We start from the raw sequence: 21874 nt of genomic DNA on the forward strand, positions 1-21874 counted from the left end.
TTTTGTGCATAACCGCCCTCCCTTCCCCCCAGCTGTTTTCCAGGCTTCGTGTAGCATTCTGAGTATGCATTTTCTATGATTGAACCTCTACAAAAGAACCTGATCTCAAAAGCACTGCAGTTTCTGGTAAGCACAGAAGGCATGTGTTTGTGGGGTGGTTTTGTTTTCGTTAGATACTTCACAAAGCACTGGCTTGTCAATAAGATTGTAATGTTTTTGTTTTAGTTGTGAGAAGGAAGTCATTTTTGTGATTCATGGAAGTGACAGATAAAGCTGAGAGACTGGCCACTTAACTTTTCTTCAGAAAGATTAAATTGTACACTGATAGTTCTGAGCACAGGACACTAACTAATTCAGACTCCTTGACACTGGTTAGGCAAACATTCCTTGCTGAAATAGTTCCAAATCAGTACAATAATGGTTGCACAAAAGCCATTGTGAAGTATGACCACCCACCCGCTCTGCAGAATGATAACAATTTGGTGTGCTTGGCTTTGCTTTGCAATCTGATTAAACTACTCTGTATTGTAAGTGCTTCAAAAGCATAAAAGACAAGAGGAGATTACAAGTATCTAATGTTATACATTACATTTGTATGCATACCAGAGTATAAATATGTGGAACATGTCCCTAGACTATTAATCAAATTCTTTATTAAGCTTTTGAAACAGTATGAATCTATGAATAACGCATTCTTTCACAGCACACTGTTCACCCTATTTAAAAATATGGAGCTCTCTGATTAAACATCTACATTGAATTTTGGGGATAGTTTTCAGCAGAAATTTATTGAGGCATTTGAAAACAATCCTAATAAGCAGGGAGCGATTGAAACTGCCACTTCATGAATAGAGCTGGTGGCAGAGCATCCACATAGCTATAGCACCTAGCTACAGCAATATTTTTCCATCAAGTGTTTCGTATTTGCTTATAAAGCACCCTCTGCTGTCTTTAACCCAGGTACCAGCTCTAGTTAAAGCTGTTTTTGGAAAGAAGAAAAACCTGTTAAATGTCCATCGAGGAGCCACAAAAATATTCATAGGTAATTCTGTGTGCTCTGCACCCATAAAACACTGCTTGGGTGACTAGCATTTGAAAGCATATTACAGAGTATTGCAGTTCATACTAGATTAGATCAACTATTATCATATCAATATCTTGTTCCATAGTAAGTATGTAGAACAGTGAAAAGATCAAGTAAGGCTGAGTAAAAGTTCAGTAGAAGATGCAAAACCATTTAAGATAGATTGTTCTGATTTAGGTCAATTCCTAACATTATTGGTATGAGTTCCATACGCTTGGCCCTACCAACCTCGTGACATGACACTACAAGGTGCATGCCAGCTCCGACTGTGAAACATGGATGCTTTGTATAGCAGGCTTTGCTTCAAAGCCAGTCAGTGGAACAACACTGATATCCCAAGATGGAGTCCAGCACCAGGTGATCTGGTCACATGTCCCTGTAGTGTCACAGCAGCCATGACTCGGAGGCTGTCTGCAGCCTCCTCAGGAAGGCCCCCAGGTGGGAGATAAGCTTCTTCTAAGGCCTATTAATTTCTCTAATGGCCCTTCCCCACCCAGCTTTTCAGAATGAAAGCATCTTGTCTAGTGGGTGTTCCCCAGGGGTAAACACATTAATACAATATTCCTGACTTCCGATACAAAAATGATACATGCATACAAACAGGATACTCATATTCAGTAAATCATAACCTTTCCAATGATACCTCACACAACTTATCTTGCATAAAATGATTATGACATAATCATAATATATATAATATCACTGAAGAATATGGGGTGCAGTGTCACAAAGGGTCCTCACATTCAGAAAGCACTTAGTACCTGCCCTATGAAAGATGTTCCCTGTCAAGTTGAGCACCCAAAATCACAAGTCACTTGAAAATTTAGGCCAATGTATATTACAGAATGGATTGTCAGAAATGCTCAGTGTTGCCCTCACTGTGCTCCCATTGAAGTCACTGGGAAAAATTCCATTTGACTTCAATGTGAGCAAAGCTAGACTGATGCTGTGCTATTTTGAAAATCCCTCCCTACTTCTTCTGCACTGCATTAGTTTAATAGGGCCCCAGAAGGGGCTTAATTTAATATATTCTCCCCTCCCCCCCCAAAAAAAGTTGAGGATTATCTAAGGTTTTTTCTCTGTAGCTAAATTGGCAGCATTACAGTAATGAGGAAGTGTGTCTCAATATCATTTCAATTTTTTTTTCTTGGATTCACAACATGTAGTTCTGTAGGTATAGGGTACCTTGGGACACCCTTTCCTGCTTCTCAGTTAGGCGGAGGATATTTCCCTGCAGGTCAGTTTCTGTATGTCTTGTGCAACCTGAATAATCAAGTGATCTGAAAGGTAAAAATGCTCCATATTTCCAGTGTAGGCAATATTCTATAAATAAAAGAAATGAGTAAGTAGAAGCATGATGGAGAATTAATGTTTACAGAGTCCCACAGCAATGCATACCTTGTTTGCTAATCATAAATAATGAAAAATAGGCAGTTACCAGAGATACATGTATCAGCTTTCATTTGTGGGAGGCTGTCTTACAGCAGATATTTTTCTTTGCTACTTCATTTACAGAAGATGTGTCTTCTCTCCCCCCCCCCCCCAAACCAAGTGGTTAAAATGTACAGTTCACACTCATCCTAATATCACAAAAAGCTTAGTTTGGAAGTCTTAATGCCCTGTTATAACATGGGGAAATAACTCAGTTTAAGTGGGAGACAATATTTAAATAACCTGGCAGAAGGCAGAGAGTTATAACAGTCTTGCAACAAAGAGGAGAAACATGAGATTCCATTTCAAATGGAAAAGAAATAGGGGTTGGGGCTGTGAAAACCTAGTAGCGTTGTCTACAGCATATAAATAGTCACTTACAGGTTACACTGATAACTAGACTATACCACCTAAGGCACAGGCACAGTTGGGGGTATCAGGAAGTATGTTGTGCTTATCAGAGATGTCTAGCACACAGGAGAAGTACATCCACTATTCCAGTAAGATACAGAAAGCTTCACCCAAACATAACTGGCTGCTTCACTAGTCCTAGCTTCTCTAGATTCCATCTGCCTTCATATGAGTAGTCCTTATTCTCATGAATAGTGTCACTGATGCCACATAAGGACTAGCTTTGTAAGTGTTTACTGATAAACTCCATAGTTTGTAAAGTTCCTTTTGGATAGAAGTCACTGAGTAACTAAAGTTCAGACCAGCAGAGTTTGGGGTCTGAAACATAATTCAGATCTACCTTCCCTTCAGAGTATTCAAGTTCAAATAGCTATTATGTAATTTAAAACAGAAAAGTCACAGCTTAGTATAGACCGACTAGGTCCTTCTGAACATGGGACAAAAACAGAGTCTGATTCTCTGTTGCTGTACCCTTTGTGCAATTATTTATGTCAGTACACAATAGGTGTATGCTACTACTAAATCAGAATGGCAGTGTTTTACACCCTGTATGCACTGGCATAAATGATGATGATTGCACAAGGTTCTGGAGTCTGTAGAAGGTCGTCTTCTCTGAGGACAATCGCTGCTGGTACCATCCAACTAAATGCAATGTAGTCTTTTATGAACCTTAGTGGATCTGTAAAGCAATATTAAGTTATGGAAAGTATTTCATGCAGAAATAGGATCTTTGTGTAGAAATTGCTTGAATAAAGGGGAGGGGAGTGGCTGAAAGGTATAATGCATCTTCATGAAAACTCCTGGTATAAGATGTATTATCTAAAATTGTGATTCTTTAAGTCATTTTGATTGCCTGTTGTTTCCCTGGGAACAGCTGGCTTTGCTGGAGCACCCAACTAAAATAGATCTGAGAGAACATCTCATTTGTGACATTGGTGGGTAAAACAGTTGTATTTTGTATCCCAGTTAATGTGCTTCTGGTAGAACAGATGGAATTTATTGGACTATCAGAGCCTGGTGAATCCAGTATGAAATAATCAACCCTAACCAAATCTCACCAAGGACAACTTCTGTGCTATGGAGCCAGACCCTGAGATCCTTAATCAGCTCATACTCAGGCAAACTCCCACTGCCTTCACTAGAGCTTGGCCAATTTAAGGACATCTGGATTTAGCCCATTGACTTTCATGTTATTTGCTATATCTACTTAGTTGGCACTCCTTAAAGGCTTCCCCCACCCATGCTACTGATCCAGCAAATCACTTAAGCACATACATAGCCCAAAATCTTTAAAATCTACTCAATAAGACTACAACTTAAACACATGCTTGAAAGCTTTTCTATATCAGGTTCTAAAAGCAGGCTCCCCAACAAACCTATCCAGCTCTCCAGATAAAGGTCAAATGGCACACAAGGAGAGTGGGGGGCCTGTGTGCACTAGGAGCCTTCCCCACCCTTTGCACTCCTGAGAAGAACTAGACAATTTTTGGCAAATAGGAATTTTGTAGAAAAATACTTGCTTCTCCACCCCCATCCTGGAGCTGCCTGTAAGGTGTGTGAGAACATAAGAACGGCCATACTGGGTCAGACCAAAGATCCATCTAGCTCAGTATCCTGTCTTCCAACAGTGGCCAATGCCAGATGCTTCAGAGGGAATGAACAGAACAGGTAATCATCAAGTGATCCATCCCCTGTCGCCCATTCCCAGCTTCTGGCAAACAGAGGGTAGGCTAGGGACACCATCCCTGCCCATCCTGGCTAATAGGTCCATCAATGGCTATCTTCCATGGACCCTTTTTGAACCTTTTTTTGAACCCTGTTATAGTCTTGGCCTTCACAACATCCTCTGGCAAAGTGTTCCACAACTTGACTGTGCATTGTATGAAGAAATACTTCCCCTTTTTTTTTTTCCCAAACTGCTGCCTATTAATTTCATTTGGCCCCTAGTTCTTGTGTTATGAGACGGAGTAAATAACATTTCCTTATTTACTTTCTCCACACGTCATGATTTTATACATCTCTATCATATTCCCCCCCCCACCCCAGTCATCTCTTTTCCAAGTTGAAAAGTCCATTTTATTAATCTCTCCTCATATGAAAGCTGTTCCATACCCCTAATCACTGTTTCCCTTTTCTGAACCTTTTCCAATTCCAATAGATGGACGACCAGATCTGCACTCAGTATTCAAGATGCGGGCATACCATGGATTTATATAGAAGCGATATATTTTCTGTCTTATTATCTATCCCTTTCTTAATTATTTCCAACATTCTGTTAACTTTTTTTGACTGCCACTGTGCACTGAGTGGATGTTTTCTGAGAACTATCCACAATGACTCCAAGATCTCTTTCTTGAGGGGTAACAACTATTTTAGACTCCATCATTCTGCACCGCCCTCAAATGCAGACCCATATCATAATGGCATGACCATCTGGCCCAAAACATTGTCAATAATAATGTTCATTGAAGGAATTCCCAATCTGGGCACAAATCCCTCTCAAAGAAAACAGGCAGCTAAGGAGCTTTTAGGCCCCTTATCTTAAAAATCTCTTTAAACATTTTAGGACCATGTCTTGACCATGTTGCATTTAATTTTTAATGCTTAATCATCAAATATTTACAGAATTACTGAATGAGAGCAAAACTGCAGAAAAGGGTCAATTTAAAAGTACCCATGTTTCAACTGACAGCACAACTACTAAATATGTGCACTAAAGGAAGCTTTTTAAAGAGAAGAAATCCTTTCTTTTTCATGACAAAGAAACCCTTTAAGTCAAAGACCCAGGCTTGGATCCACCAAATGACTTAGGATCCTAAGGCCAAAATTTTAGGCATGAGTGAGATCCTGAAAATCCCTACTCAGCTGCTGCTTAGCCCTGTAGGCACCTAAAATCCCTCAGTGCCTAAATGTTTGCTGTAAAATCTCCTAGGTACCTAAGTTTCTGCCTCTGGGTATATGTAGTGCTGCCTCAAGCAGGCACCTAACTTACACCAAGCCCCAGTGCAATCTTCACAGCCAGTGAAGGTAGGGAGAGGTATGCCCATCTTGCTGTAGGGCCTGATTCAGTGAGCATGTCTAACTCCACACAAAGCAGCCAGAGGATGGGGCAAAAACAGCATTCCTTCTAACCTTTAGCCCAGTGGCTGGGGTACTTGCTTGGGATGTAGGAGACACTGGTTCAATTCCCTCTGTGCCTGTTAAGGTATTTGAACAAGGGTTTTCCCTCCTCTCAGGTGGGTGCCCTAACCACTGGATTAGGGCATAGTTTGGTGTGGGTCTCCTTCAAGCTGTCCTGCTGAAGTCATTCCACTTTATGAATACAAATATGCACTGGGGCAGAGAGTGAGAAAAAGATTTTCTATAGCCCAGTGGGTAGGGCACTCCCCTGACAGGTGGGAAACCACTGTTCAAATCCCTTTTCCTCAGGCAGAGGTGGGATTTGAAGTGGAGCCTTCCACATCCTGGATCATATCCTACTCACTGGGCTATACCTTACTCGCTGGGCTAAAGGTTATAATGGAGGCTGTCATGACTGCCTCCCCTGTACTGCAGCCATTTTGTGTGGAGGTAGGCATGGGCTGCTACTGTTCTTACAAGAAATGGCTGGGGCAACTGAGTCCAGGAGATAAGATTGCCAACTTGGTAATTTTAAAAAACCAACATTCCAGCAGGAGTGCAGGAATCTCCCCTACCATGTCTCTTCTCCTCTTCCCTTCCCCTCATTTCCTCCTCCTCCCCTACAAGTCAGGAGGGACTTGCCTGTGGGCCTGGGGCTGGGAGCTGCCAGGTAGCAGGCAGCCCCATCTGAGAAGGGGCTGGCATGGGTGATGACCTAGTGCCTCCCCCTCCTGCAGTAACTGGACTTTGGTTGTCTGGTCAGTAGATCTGACTGGACACTGTCCGGTCCCTGTTTTGACCGGATTTTCCTATCAGGAGAGGGTTCATGACTGTGGCTCCCAGGCAGAAATAGGCATCTAGTGCCAGCCCAGAATTTAGTGTCTAATTCCCTGAGAGGAGCAGGGCTTCGGACACAGCCCTCTCCTTGGTGTGTGCTATTGGCTAGTTAAAGGAACTCCCCACCTAGTTTGCTGGCTTTTTGAGGCTCCCAATTTTAGTTGCCTATTTCTTCCCATGCATTGTATAGGGAGCCTAGGTGCCTAATTTTAAGGGTTGTAGAGTCCAGTGGGTGGCTCAGTTCCTAAAAGTTAGGCACTGCTAGGCATTACAATGCATAAGCTCCTCTGTGAATCTGGGCCTGAGTGATTAGACTGGAATCTGTTCCTTTTGACTTGGTCAGTCTAGACCAGTAACATGCTGGATTTGATGGATTGCAGTTGTTACAGAAAGGGTGCTCATATATATTGCTATTTCAGGATTTGGTTCGTACCAAAAAAATTGAGAATGTATTTTTCTTTCATTCTTCATGTTGAACACATTATTGTATTCTGTAGTCAAGTCTGGTCAACTTTCCCGCAGTTCTATATTTAATTTAACTTTTCAGGCTGGCCCTCTGTGTTCCCATATAAAATAGAGCCCAAAAATATTTTCTTCAGAAGGCTAATTATCTGTCAAGCTCCAGTGCAAAAAAGAAAATTCTCAACTGTGTATATATACTATTATTTCCTTGATTGATTACATAACAGACCAGCGAGAGTCTATGGTCTTAAAGCTGCCAAAAGATATAATGGTTACACTGAATTTCATTGAACAATCCAAAATATTTGCAGTTCAGCATTGCCAATTAAAAATACTTGCCAATTAAAACATGCTTGTAGCAGGGAAAATGTTTTTTAGCTTTACAATGCCAAAACTACTTGTGCTTTATTTTATCCAAATGTTAGTAAACAACTTAAATACAAATGATTATCCTCTGTCTAGCTTTTGAATAGCTCTTTAAAAATCTTTAATGATGGCAAGAAATCTAAGTAATCAGTGTTTAATACTGAAGCAATACGCTGGAATCATGGTGGTCTATTCCACTCCCCTTTCTGTCCTCCCCCCCCCCACCCCCAAATTTACTATAACCTCCAGAGTAAGAGTGTTTTCTTATAATTATTTGTAAATACATCCCTTCAGCCAGTTAAAGTGAAATGACTTAATCTCATTGGTGCAACTTTGATCTCATTTACACCAGTGTAAATGAGATCAAAGAAGAGTAAATACATTATGTTGTGGCAACCCCATATGTTTACACCTATGTAACTGTAAAATCTGACCTACCCTCTCAAACTCCATTTTTATATCTATAGATTGCAGTTTAATTTCAGCAGGAAAATAACTAACAGAACAACAACAAACCACTATCATCAAATAGATCATTTTAGTTGCCATGGGTAACCACTGCCAGTAAGGTATTCAGGCATGGGAACAGCAAGCACTGATAACCCATTTTGAAAGTGCTGACTGTGCGTCATTTTGCAAACTTAAATAATTATTATGTGTAGGAGGGTGGTGGCACCAACAGGGTATATACATGTAATGAGTCATTCTTTAAATAGCTTAATTTGTCATCCTCAAAGGTTGGAGGGATCTATTAAGAGGGAAAACCAGTGCCTGAATTGTTGTTAAACTAAAAAACTAGCCAGGCAGATAGGGAGGTAAAAGAAAGGAGGAAAAAGCTGGACAAAAATAAGCTTCAGGGTGGTAGATTGAAGAAAGGAGGAGGGAAGATAAATTTAATTTTCCAACCATCTCTGTCATGGTAGGTATCATAGATTATTAGGGTTGGAAGGGACCTCAAGAGATCATCTAGTCCAACCCCCTGCTCAAAACAGAACCAATCCCCAAATGGCCACCTCAAGGATTGAACTCACAAGCCTGGGTTTAGCAGGCCAATGCTCAAACCACTGAGCTATCCCTCCCCCCATATGATGAGGTAGTCCCTTGGGTAACTTGGGCTAGTCCCATGGAAAACTTTGAAGATGAATCTGACCCAATATTCAACAGGAAACCAATGTAAAATGAGAATAGTGGGGTGATGTGCTCTTGGCAGCCTGTATTTACTGAGTAAAGAGGTTATGTTTTGATCCTCCGATGTCTTTTTCAGGTGGGAGGTCATGTTGTTGTTTTTCTGCACCCAGGATTCAGGCCTGGGGACACAATTTCATGGACCACCATGGCCAAATCTAAGCCCAACAAGATGGAGTGCAGCCACTTGACCAGTTACAGGTAGAAGAAACCTGAAAATTATAAATCAAATAACAAAATAGTTGCATTCAAAGTTGCAAAGCACTGTGCTTTTACTCTCATAACTGAGAATCATTGATCATGATTGCAATTTGGGTACTTGCACAGCACTGAGACAGCTCTCAAAGTCCATTCCCAATATACTCGGTGGAAAATTTGGGATGAAATCTAAGAGGCTGTCTTGTTTGAGGTTTCCAGATCCCTGATCTCAAATCTGAAAAGAATATACCCAGGACATTACACAAATCAACTTCCAGATATGCATTGCTAATATCCACAAAGTTCAAATATAAGCAAACCTGTGGAATAGACTACTCCATTCCATAACTTTTGGTTGAGAAGGCCACTTAAAACAGATTGGGTCAACAGGAGCTGTGCCATTGAGCTGCATCAGTGTGTACCAACTAAGAATTAGGCCCTCTGAATACAGTTCTGCTCCACCTTTACTAGAAGATCACACTGATTAAAAATCAGTTGCTAAATCAGTCCTGTGTATGCTCACGTAGGTCCCAATCCAGAAAAGTACTTAAGCATTTGGTATTGAAGTCCCTCTGGACCTTGAGAGCCTGGTTTTCAATAGGATTTCAGTGCATGGTTGCATACTATGAATTCGAAGCCAGGATAGGCTTTGCTGTATTGAACTTCTGTCCATTTTGTTACTGCTCCCTGTACCCATCCTTAGTGCAGTGACTGTTTTTTGGTTGCTTTTAAAACCAAAAAAAGGATTTAAACTCGCTGTATACATCACATGTGAATATGGAACACAAACTCAAAGGACCAATGCAGAACCAGATGTAAGGGTAAGCAAGCAGTTGTCATTGCAACATGTTACAGAACCAATGCCCACACAATCTCTTCATTAACTAGAAGGAAGAAAGCAGCTGAGAGTTTCCTGGCATTGCTACTGAAACAAGAGACTATTTGTCTGAATATGTGGTTAGTGAAAAGTTACATGTTTGCTAGTGAAAAATTTTGCAAGCCTCTGGGCTGGTGAATTGTGGCAGTAAGCTATTAAGGTAAAATGGTAAATGATTTCCTGTACTCTGAGGAAATTTGTGTTCAGTTATATTCAGATCCATATCTGATTGATCCAGTGGTATGTAGAGAACTAGAATAAATCAGAATACTTCAGAGAAACTCTGTTAAAACGTAATTAAGGTTGACAGGAGCTAATGACCTCACACTTACAAAAATGTGAAATGTAAAACTTTTCAGCTTTTGTCTGTCTATAAACAAGCGGGGCCTTTCACAGCTATTTAATTTACAATATGAAATTTGCTAGTAATTAAATACTTCAGTTCTGCTTTTCACACAATTGCTTTATTTACTTTCAAGAAGAAAAAATAATTAAAGTTTTAAAATAGGCCCAATGAAAAGCTACTATTACTACCACTTACATGTTGTGAAGTAATCACTAGCACTGCTGCAGCTAATAGTCCATCAGAATTTCTATTATGCTCCTTATACCTCCATCATAAAAAATAATCACTACAAAATGATACTTGGCATGCCTAGGAGTGAATTTCCTTTCATCTGTATATATTTTAGGCATAATATAACAGTCTTTTTTTTTTTTTTTTTTAGTTACAGAAATACAAAACCCTTCAAATTTGTTTCATGTACTTGTTGGTGAGATTTAAGACTGTAGGGTTCTTGGATTTCCCAGGTGCTCAGAACATAGTTGTGTGCAAGTGCAGAGCTAGGCTTTGATCCAGCAATTAGATCTTGCAGATAAATACTTGTGCCCTTGAAGTCTGTCTTCAACACAGCTCAAACAAAGTGCAAGAATCCACCCATCAGAACCCAGTCATAGGATAGGCATCCAAACTTTCAATGAAAGAGTCATGAAAATTGGATATAATCTTGTGGTCGCATAATCAGACTCTATGGATACAGTGTATTTATTTGGAAAAAAGCTCTTCCATTTTAACAGACCTTACCAAACACATACACAGAGAGAGTTTCCATACATATGCAAGAGAATCACTGGAGCTAGTAGAAACTTTCTAAACAGAATCTATTAGGTGTGCCCCAGTGTAACCCCAGAGAGAGAATTACATTTGTACCATCAAACTTCAAATGTGGAGTTTTCCTGAGTTTTGAGTTCTCAGTTATGCAGCTTTAACTTTTCAGTAATCTGTTTTTGTATGAATTTTATCAATAGGGTAGATGAAAAAGAATGGACTAATTTTTCTTCAGTTACACAGTTGTATAGCTGGTAGAGTGCACTCATGAAATATTTGACATATTCTGCATTTTTGAGTAATGTATTTGACAAGTAGTAGTTTGCAGTGTTGTTCCCATGTGTCAAACTTTGACACAAGCCGGCAATATTAGTTGAATAACTTTTATTTCTGAAATGTATTTCCTGGTGCTTGATTCTGTCAGTGTGGGTGTAGCTGAGCAGAATTCGGCCCAGAATTTTGCTTGGGAGTCACTGTGTGACATTCACCTAGTGCTATCTGCTAGGTCACTACAGTCCTTGACTCTGGGACCCAGCCCTACCCTGCTTTGCTGTGAGAACCCCCATTCCTGCACTGTTCACGCACAGCCTCTGCCATGTAAACTGCTCCTTGAATTGTGCAACCAAATGACACTAGCCAATATCTCTGGTCCCAGACACAGCACTAGGAACCTCCGCCTTGCAGTGTCCAGTTATCCCGCTGGATGTTGCAAGTTTATATGAGTTTGTTAAATTGAAGAAATTGATATGTACCAGGCTTGTTATCGCAAGGGGAGTTTCTGACACACTTCAAACCAAATGCACTGCTTCAGGTAGAATAAACAGATTTATTAACTTGTTAGTACCTTGCCTGCTTGATACAACAAGCTTCAACAGGACTTTATTTTTACAGTGGAAACCTCATTACCAAGCTGCTGCTGCACCCTCTGTAGCTCTCACTCAGCCTCCTCAACTCCTCCCCCTCCTCCCTGTTTCCTGTTCTTTCAGACTCCCAACAGCCAGTGCTCTGTTCTAATAATACAAGCAGCATTTAAACACCACATAACTACAAAGATAGATTTTAAGTGATTACAAGTCAAAGCATAACAAGTCAGATTTGGTCAAATGAAGTAAAAGCAAAACTATTCTAAGCCAATCTTAACACTTTCTATGCCCTTACAAACTTAGATGCTTCTTATCACAGGCTGGCTGGTTGCCCTTCAGCCAGGCTCTCTCCTTTGATCAGTCCTTCAGTCGTTTGGTGGTGATGTCTGTAGATGGAGGTGAATGAGAGAGGAAGAGCATGGCAAACCTCTCCCTTTAACATGTTCTTCCTCCCCACCACCACTTTTCAGGGTCAGGTGAGCATTACCTAATTGTAGTCCCTATGGAAAGGGGAGTGGATCACTTGAGAGTCCAACAGATCCTTTTGCTGCTGCCTAGGCTAGTGTACTTTGTTTCTCTGAGGCTGGGCAGTGTTTGTCCCATATATGCCCTGATGAGGTGTGAACTGCCCCTCTGCTCTTGGAGAGTTTTTTCCTGGGCTTGCTTTAAGCCATGAGGACACATTTTCAGCCTCAGAACTATATACATGAAATTACAACCTATAACATTACTATAACATCACTATAATAACAATGCTCAGTACATCATGAGCCTTCCGAAGACACCCGACATGACAATCTTTTCATTAGATACCACCCAACCATATTACAAGGATTAACATGGGAGTGTATGGTGTTCCCACGAGGTACAGAATATCACACTAATGGTTTCAGACTCCTGACAATGACTTTGTTTGACCTTGTGCAAGTCACTTAAATCGTCTGTGCTTCAGTTAAACTTAAACTGGGGAAATATAGGAATACTTCTAGGTCTGTCTAAACAATGTTTTGAAAGTAATATGGAACTACAAAATATCATTATGGTCAGTTAGATGAAGTAGTACTAGAACTAGGAGGCTTGGAATCCCTGGCTGCTAACTTAGTTCTCGCTGCTAGACTTTGGGCCCTGAACAGCATGAGGAGAAAGATCTGTGTGGTGTTCAAAAAAACCCATAAAGATGAACTTGCAGTACTAAAAATCCTGGCCAGTTCTGGTCACCTCTGTAGCTAATTTTCCCCATTATTAGGTAGGCAAATATGGCAGCACCTTCATGGCTACCTGACATAAAGATCAGAGTACCTGAGGACTGATTTTTATATATATATACACACACACACACACACACACACACACACACACACACACACACACACACACACACACACACACACACACACAAATATAAGGTCCCTTTATGCCACTTGGGCAGGTTATATCTACTTTAAGGGCCCTTTATCCTGCCAGAGCAATTTAAAGGGACCCATAATATAAGTGGCTTGGCTAGTATGTGGTAGCTAAGCTTGACCTAAATTTGATTGCCTTTCTTAGGGAAGAAGACCAGCCCAAATGAGAACAGGGCAATGGTTGTCCAAAACTGCATTCTGATTGGCTGGTTGGATATTTCTGATGTCACAGCTGGGTAGCAGCTTTCAGTGCTGCATAGCTGGGACATCATCACTTGAATACCTCAAGCAATCCACCAATATATTTTAAATTGGTGAGAGGTTCAAACTGAGGGTAATAAAGATAAGGCACACTGTGGGTGGGAGGTGAATAGAGAAAGTGTTTAAACTGCTCCCCAAAGTGCCAAATTGTTTCTTCCATGAATGTCATGATGCAACTTCTATCATTTTAACCTTTTGTATAAGTGAATTTTTGTGGTTTTTTAAATTATTTTTATTTTTAATCTAGGTCTTTATATTGTGTTTGTCCCTATTTAATTGCTGAGGCCCAGAATCTTAAGTGTTTAAATGCCTAACTCTCATAGGCCCAGATCCTCACAGGTACTTAAATGCCTAAGTGCCTAATTTAGCAAAGGTTTCAGAGGGGTAGCCCTGTTAGTGTGTATTCTCAAAAACAATGAGGAACCTTGGAGACTAACAAATTTTATTTGGGCATAAGCTTTCGTGGGTTATAACCCACTTCTGGGTTATAGCCCATGAAAACTTATGCCCAAATAAATGTTAGTCTCTAAGGTGCCACAAGGACTCCTCATTAATTTAGCAAAGTAATGAGCCAGATTTTCAACTTCCCTGTTTCAAAGTTGAGCCATCTTTGATTGTTTGACAAGCCATACAATTCGATATACTGGGGTTGCTTTTGTTTTGGAATTGACAACACACCCACATCTATATTTTCATTCCAGTCACAGCATTTGCAGTGGAGTGACAGCTGGAACTGAAATGATGGGCATGATAATTAAGACATTTCATTATAAATACAGCAGCATTTCAAGTCTCTGTGGAGTCTCAAGTAATGAATGCCATAGCATGAAAGCCAATGTTTCATTGTTAATGATTTTGTTATTGTCACTGAATAGGAATTATAGACCTAATTTAGGATCAGGACCTAAATTCAGACAATCCTAAAAGTCTGCTCTATATAGTTAAGTGAGTTCCTACAGAGCTAGGGCCAGATTTTTACAGCTCTCTGGGCACCTAGACATTTTGGCACCCAGGGAGACTTTCAAATCTGCATCCCTAGGTACTTAAATGGCTTTAAAAATCTGCCCCTTAGTGCTTTGCAGTTTTTAATGATCAAACTCTTATGTTACAGAATTCATTTCAGCCTTCTTAGGTCTGTTGCTTTTGGAAGTTTGTTTACTCTACAGACATTGACATTTCATTAGGAGAAATAAGTGACTGAGGGCTAGCTGAACAGCCTATTAATCTCAAGAGGCCAATTATAAGGCCTTTATCTTATGTCATTTAGGTGTTTGTTAATCATGCTAATTTACATATCAAGATCTCTTGCTTCTGAGTAATGCAATCTTTCAGCAAATATTCTGACCTGATTAAATCTCCAGTCAGTTGTCTCTGTTTGTCAAAGTAATTTTTATGATTATTTTTAATAAAATGAGCAGAGCTTTCGGATTCCAATCCTTTTTTGTAGTCTATGTGCACACTTGAGCTGGTCAAAGAATGTATTCACCAAGTTTTGCCATTACGTGTTGAATGGATTATTTGAGGGGAAACTTCACCCTCCCACACACACATACATATTCAACCTATATTAAGTACAACTAACTTGTCCGGCAGGTCAAAAATTGACTATGCCTTAATGGGGAGGAAAATCTCTCATTCTAGTTCTAAAGGCACTAGTTGTGCCATGCACATGTTTTAGTTTACTTTTTTATTATTGTAATTTATTCATATCACAAATGTGGAATCATGAAACTGATTATCAATGTTTATGCTACAGTATTTAATCGCTGGTCCTTCACAGATTCTTGCACTGCTTGTTTTCTAAAAAACTCACACAGTGGTAAAATGAATTAATCTGTTTGCAGTGTTCTAGATATGTTGGTCCCAGGATATTAGAAAGACGAGTGTCAGTGAAACAGACAAGCTTTTGAGCTATACAGAGCTTTTCTTCTCTCTAGCTCGAAAGATTGTCTTTCACTAACGGAAGTTGGTCTGATAAAAGATATTATCTCCCCCATCTTGACTCTCTCATCTATCTGGGTCTTTATATAGGTGTCATTGCTTTAGTATCTGAGCACCTACATCCCGTATTTGGGCCTTGATCGGTGGTCAAATATTTTAAGTCTTGCTTTAAGGAAGAGAATGGGGTTTTCATACACAAAGGCCTAATCTTTCTGTTTTAGATATTTAGTTAAGTGTAAGGAAACAAACACACATGGAGAAAACAAATATACAGTTACTGTATCTAATCTGTGGACAAATAAATAAATACCTGTTCCCAGAGCTGTAAATTCAGCACCTTTCATGATCTCTAAATTCTGGCTCATGGTTTTTCCACTTAATACCTTGATAATACACAGTACTCCTGAAAGCCCTGGGTAAATTTTTATATACTGGCTTTAGTATTATAGTGTCAGGAGCCTTACAAATGCAGAGAAGTTTTTTAAAATGTCAGGTTTATTTTAGGTTAAAATAGGTATAGTTTTATTATTTTTGTTGTTACCCAGTAATCCTTTGATTAAAATGATAGCAGGCAAAATGTACTTTGGCGAACTCAGTGAACATGTAATAATCAGGGGCCCAGGCCGTAATCAGTAGGCAGATATACAGACTGCTCCTTGGAAAAGAGTGGCGGCAGAAGGCCTGGTCTGCCATTGAGACAGGGGACTTGTTCCTCAATTCTGCAACACCAGTGAAACTCCATTGATTTCAGTGGTGTTGCACCAATTTTACATTGGCTTACTGGAGAGGAGTGAGGAGCCCCAGGGAATTTCAGCTTGGAGTAGAGAGCAGCCTCTAGGGATCTAGAGCTGTTGTGGGGTAATGGCTGTGAGGGGGACTCCACTTAGACAAATGGGATCCACTTTAAAATAAATAGTACTATATTAGAAAGCTTTGGTATCCTGGCGACCTTTTAAAATAAGTACTTTGTATTTGGCTCAGCTCCCTGGCACTTCCACAACTCCGGTTGTTTGTTTTTTAAAACATACAAACAAAAAAATCCTATTCATTTAACGTGATCCAAGAAAAGAGTGGTAGCACATAGACTTTTCCTACAGCACTTTGAAAAATATGTTTTGAGTTAATTAAAAGCAAAAAATAAAATCATCTGAGAAACTATTTGATATCATTCAAAATGAATCAACTTTTGTTTGCAAATTCAGGGTATTTTTTTTTTTAAGAATTCCTTCCTTGGAGAGGTTTGTTTCAGATTTGTTCAAATTTTATGCTTGCTTTCAATCCCTGAATGTTCTTTAGATTATAGTGGAAATGCTGAATCAGCTGTGAAAAATAGCTTTTGACTTAATTATATTAATTGATGTACTTGTAATTTTTTTAATCATTTTGGAATAATTGCATCAAATGGCATTTAATTTGTCACTTGAAGTACAATAATTAGCAAAAGTTCATGAAAGGAAAGTCATCGAAACTTCAAATGAAGTATTTACAAGGTATAATTATTTTGAGTGAGACTGCCAAATAATGTTTAGAGGAAAAAATAGTACTGCAAATGTTAAACTCATTGGGCCTGATATTTCAATTTGCTATGTAGTGCACAGGGTCAGAGGGCTGCGTTAAAAGGAGCAGCTGCTAGTGGGCATGGTATCTTTCTCTTCCCCTTAGCCCTGTAGGGCTGCTTCCATTTGAAGTCAACGGAAGACTCTCAGTGACTTCACTGGGTGCTGGAGTAGTCCCATAGTGCATTTTCAGCCCAGTTTGAAAATGGCTGGAAGAAGCATGATTGGCTGATGGGAGAAACTGCTTGACATGGGCTGGCCCCAAGTGAAGGAAGCCTGAATTCTGCAGCAAAGTGCCAGTGTGGTTCATATTGCTCAGAACAACACGCGTTCTTGTACCATGAAAACCTTCTCCCCACCCACCCAAGCAGGGGGAAGGCATGCTAACCACTGTGGGGGAACCAATGGTAGCCCAGCATACTAGCTGGCAAGGCTGCCAAAGCAGTGGGGTAGTTTGGAAGGCACAAACTATACTGCACAACATCTTGTACAAATTCCAAAATGGCTGCTTCCCCCCCCCGCCCCCCCCAAGAGAGACGGTTGGAGGAGGGAGCAGGGGAAAGAACGTAGAATGGCACTTCACAGTCCAGGAATTGGAAGCTCTGCTGGCTTGCAATAAATTGGCAGTAGCCTGTATAAATTCCTTAATTTTGAACTTGTTGGCTAGACACAACTAGGACACTCAGCCCCAAGCACCTTAGAAGATTCTCAGGCTGGAATCTGTCTCTTGCAAACCTGTGCCTCAAGGTGCTGGTATTTTCAACTGTTTGTGTCCTGAACGTAGTGGTGTAGGAGCAGTGTTGGGTCTAGGATATTAGAGATACAAGGTGGGTGAGCTAATATCTCTCATTGGACCTACTTCTATTGGTGAGAGAAACAAGCTTTTGAGCTTACACAGAGCTCTTCTTCAGGTCTCAGTCTGGGAGACTTGTCACAGCTAAATAGAAGATGGGACAGATGGTTTAGCATAAATAGTTAACACATTGCAAGGGACCATTCCAGGTGAAGTGGCCTGTTAACACCTGCTCCAGTCCATAAGGAGGAAAGGAAGTGGGGAGGAGGTGAAACAGCAGACAGGAGGGGAGGGGTTGGGGTTGTAAATGGGGTTGTAGATTGTTGTAATAAGCCATAAATCCAGTGTCTCAGTACATGATTTTTAGTGTCTACCAGATTTAAGCTTCCAGATTTGTCTTTTGAAAGTCTTGTTGTGCAGGTTTCCTTTGAGGATGAGGACTGATAGGTCAGCTATCGTGTTTGCTATGTGAAAAGTGTTCACCCATATGTGATGTGGTGGTTTTGTCTTTTTCCTGTATGAGTTTGTTCGTTTGAACATAGTGATTGTCAGTCTGGTTTCACTCACATAGTTGCTATTAGGGCATTTTGTGCACTGGATGAGGTATACCACATGTTGTTGTGATAGGCATGTGTAAAACCCATGTATCTTGAAAGGGGTGTTGGAGGGAAGTGTGTGAGCGGGGGGGAGGGGAGAGGAGTTGATAACTATAGCAATGGATATATGTCTGAAGTCAGTGGGAGTGGTACTGAGCCAAAAGTGAATCTGTACTTTGGACAGGAATACAGACAGACATATAAATGCAGTGATGTGACAGTGTTTCTATAAAAAATATTTGGTGGAAAACTAAATATATTAATGACCTAAATCTGAACTAATTTTATATATGCTATGTTCAGTATATCTTGCATATCTAGTGCACAGAATCGAATGAACAGAATTTAACCTTCACAGATGTTGCTTAGCCATCATTTTGGGATTTTTCATCCATACCAAACTCCCAGTATTAATTTTGGAAGGGGTTAAGAGGGGGCAATCTTTGGGGTGCAGCATGGGGGACTGTAACAGGAAATTTGGGCGGTGGGGGTTGAAAAAGCCCAGTAACTGAGCCTTCATGAAAAGTACTTACATAAAAGCCAGCATTGGTCTGGGAATGCAAAGTGCAGCTCACGTATAGCTAGGGGCCAAAGCAACCAGGCAAGCTCAAATTTACATCACTGTGTTGAGCCAACAGCACAGCTGCATCAAATTACTTTCTTAAAAACAGGAAGGAATGGAAGCTTGATTACAAGTACTACAGACTCTCTGCTAAAATGAAACATCTTTACATAGGGCTGGAGACATGGTCCACAACTAACAGCCTAGGAATAGGCAGCTAGAACATGGAACTAATCCAGAAAAATTAGTTTCATTGTGGTATAAAATTTCAAGTATCTGTATTGTCAATCAGCAGTACAGTATCCAGCCAGGTATTGTGTTTGCACAGTATTATTACTAACAAATGCACAATTTCGTATTTTTTTTTTTTTTAAGGCACAACACTTTACAGACTAGGAAAATATTTAACTGAAGGTCTAAATTAAACCATTTGTTTTATTAAATAATTTTGATGTAACTGTAGACAATGTATCTATATGTTGGCCTTGATCTTGTAATCTGTTCTACAGAGACCAATCTTTGCACATGCACCAAGTCTAAATGAAGTCACTGGGACTCTGTACAAGTATAAGGGTTAGGCTGTGTGGATCAGATGCAGGTTCAGGGTTTAGTGTTTTCATTTCTCATACGGTAAACCTGTACCAGAAATCTGTCTTACTAGGTACATCTTGTCTCAAGACTACATCTCAAAACACTTTCCAATGTACTGAGCCAAACTCTGCTCTATTATGCCAGTGTAAATCCAAGGTATATACAGAGTAACACCAGTGTAACTGAGAAGTTTGGCCAGCTGAATCCTGCTTCCTTATATTACCTACATTTGCAACTGATTATTTTGTTGCAGTCCTTTTTGCGGAGTTGCATAGAGTTTCATTGCACATGTGTAATATCTAGAACTTGAACTAAAACAGCAGACTAAAAAGATTCTCTCATAAATATAAGAAAAATCTGTCTCAAACTCTGAAAATAGTATTTTGTGCTATTTTTCTGTTGATGAATTCCAGATATTTATTCACAATTTAAAGTCTCTCCTCCCCTCCAGTTTCAGACTGCAGCAATGCATTGCCATGGAATCCTGTCACATGATAGGAGCCTTCACCTAAAGGATAGTTGTTTGACTCAAATTACCTCTTGTATCTTACTGCTATCTAACCATACTGACAGGTTTCGGAGTGGTAGCTGTGTTAGCCTGTATCTGCAAAAACAATGAGGAGGCTTTGTTGCACCTTAGACTAACAAATTTATTTGGGCATAAACTTTCATGGGCTAAAACCCACTTCATCAGATGCATGGAGTGAAAAATACAGTAGGCAGGTGTGTGTGTGTCTATATATAATATATTACAGCACGTGGAAAAAAGATGGGAGTTTACTTTTTGTAGTGCTAACTCCCATCTTTTCATGTGCTATATACCTGCCTACTGTATTTTTCACTCCACGCATCTGATGAAGTGGGTTTTAGCCCACGAAAGCTTATGCCCAAATAAATTTGTCAGTCTGTAACTATACTGTTTCCCGCCCCAGCATTCATACTTCACAAAACAAAAGGGGATCATAGGAATTTTAGAAATGTAGAACGGGAAGGGCCGTTCAGAGATCTAATCCATTTCCCCCTCCCCTGCCCCACCCCCAGGATGAGGCAATAGTCAGTATATCTAGACCATCTCTGACAGGTGTTTGTCCAACCTGTTCTTAACAACCTCCAATGATTGGAGTGCTACAGCCTTCCTCGGAAGTCTATTCCAGAGCTTAACTATCCTTATAATTAGAAAGCTTTTCCTAATATCTAACCTAAATTTATCTTACTGCAGATTACAGCCACTATTTATTGTCCTATCTTCAATGGACATGAAGAACAATTGTTCTCCTTCTTTAAAACAGCTCAATGTATTTGAAGATCCCGCCCCTCCCCCCCAGCTGTCTTTTCTCAAGTCTAAACATATCTAGTTTTTATAACCTTTTCTCAGAGGTCAGGTTTTCTAAACCTCATATCATTTTTGTTGCTCTCCTCTGGACTCTTTCCAATTTGTCTGCATCTTTAAGTGTAATATCCCAAACTGGACATGTTACTCCAGCTGAGAGGTTTCACCACTGTCAAGTAGAGTAGGACAGTTGCCTCCTGGGTCTCTCATACCACACTCCTGTTAATAAATCCCAGGATGACATTAGCCTTTTTTCAACTGCATTACATTGTTAGTGCCTATTCAATTTGTGATGCACTATATTACCCAGATCCTCTTCTGCAGTATTACTACCTAGCCACTTATTTCCCATTTTGTATTTGTGCACTTGATTTTTCTCACCTAAGTGGTGTACTTTACCCTTGTCTTTTATTGAATGTCATCTTGTTGATTCCAGATCAATTCTCTAATTTATCAAGGCCATTTTGAATTCTAATCCTGTCCTCCAAAGTACTTGAAACACCTCCCCGGCTGGTGTCATCTGCAATTCTATAAGCATACTCTCCACTCCACTATCCGAGCTGTTAACGGAAAATATAGAATATATTGGGCCCATGATAGACCATGTAGGACCCCACTCAATACGTCCTTCCAGTCTGACAGAGGAAAAACTGATAAATACTCTTTTTTAAAGTGTAGTTTTTGAACCAGGTGGGTGCCCACTTCATAGTAACTTCATCTTGACCACAATTTCCTAGCCTCATTATGAGAACATCATGTGGGACCATGTCAAAAGCCTTATTAAAAATCCATATATCAAGTCTGCTGTTTCCTCCCTAGCCACTAGGCCAGTAACCCTGTCAAATAAGGAAAGTAGGTTGGTTTGGCATGATTTGTTCTTGACAAATCATGCTGGCTAG

The 21874-nt window shown here is 40.1% G+C and overlaps 1 long non-coding RNA gene across 5 annotated transcripts in view; it reads left to right on the plus strand.

Moving 5' to 3' along the window:
* The window catches only part of LOC123365943, a 38413-nt gene that overhangs the window by 10319 nt on the left and 6220 nt on the right, over positions 1-21874 (plus strand). The window contains exons 2-4 of one of the 5 annotated variants that reach the window (XR_006577840.1): positions 33-126; positions 961-1042; positions 8976-9097. This is a non-coding gene — a long non-coding RNA (uncharacterized LOC123365943). The remainder of the gene's footprint in view (positions 1-32; positions 127-960; positions 1043-8975; positions 9098-21874) is intronic. The other 4 variants (XR_006577843.1, XR_006577842.1, XR_006577844.1 and 1 more) reach the window with 4 other exon arrangements.

The sequence above is a fragment of the Mauremys mutica genome, chromosome 3 (assembly GCF_020497125.1).
Source record: "Mauremys mutica isolate MM-2020 ecotype Southern chromosome 3, ASM2049712v1, whole genome shotgun sequence".
NCBI lineage: Eukaryota > Metazoa > Chordata > Testudines > Geoemydidae > Mauremys > Mauremys mutica.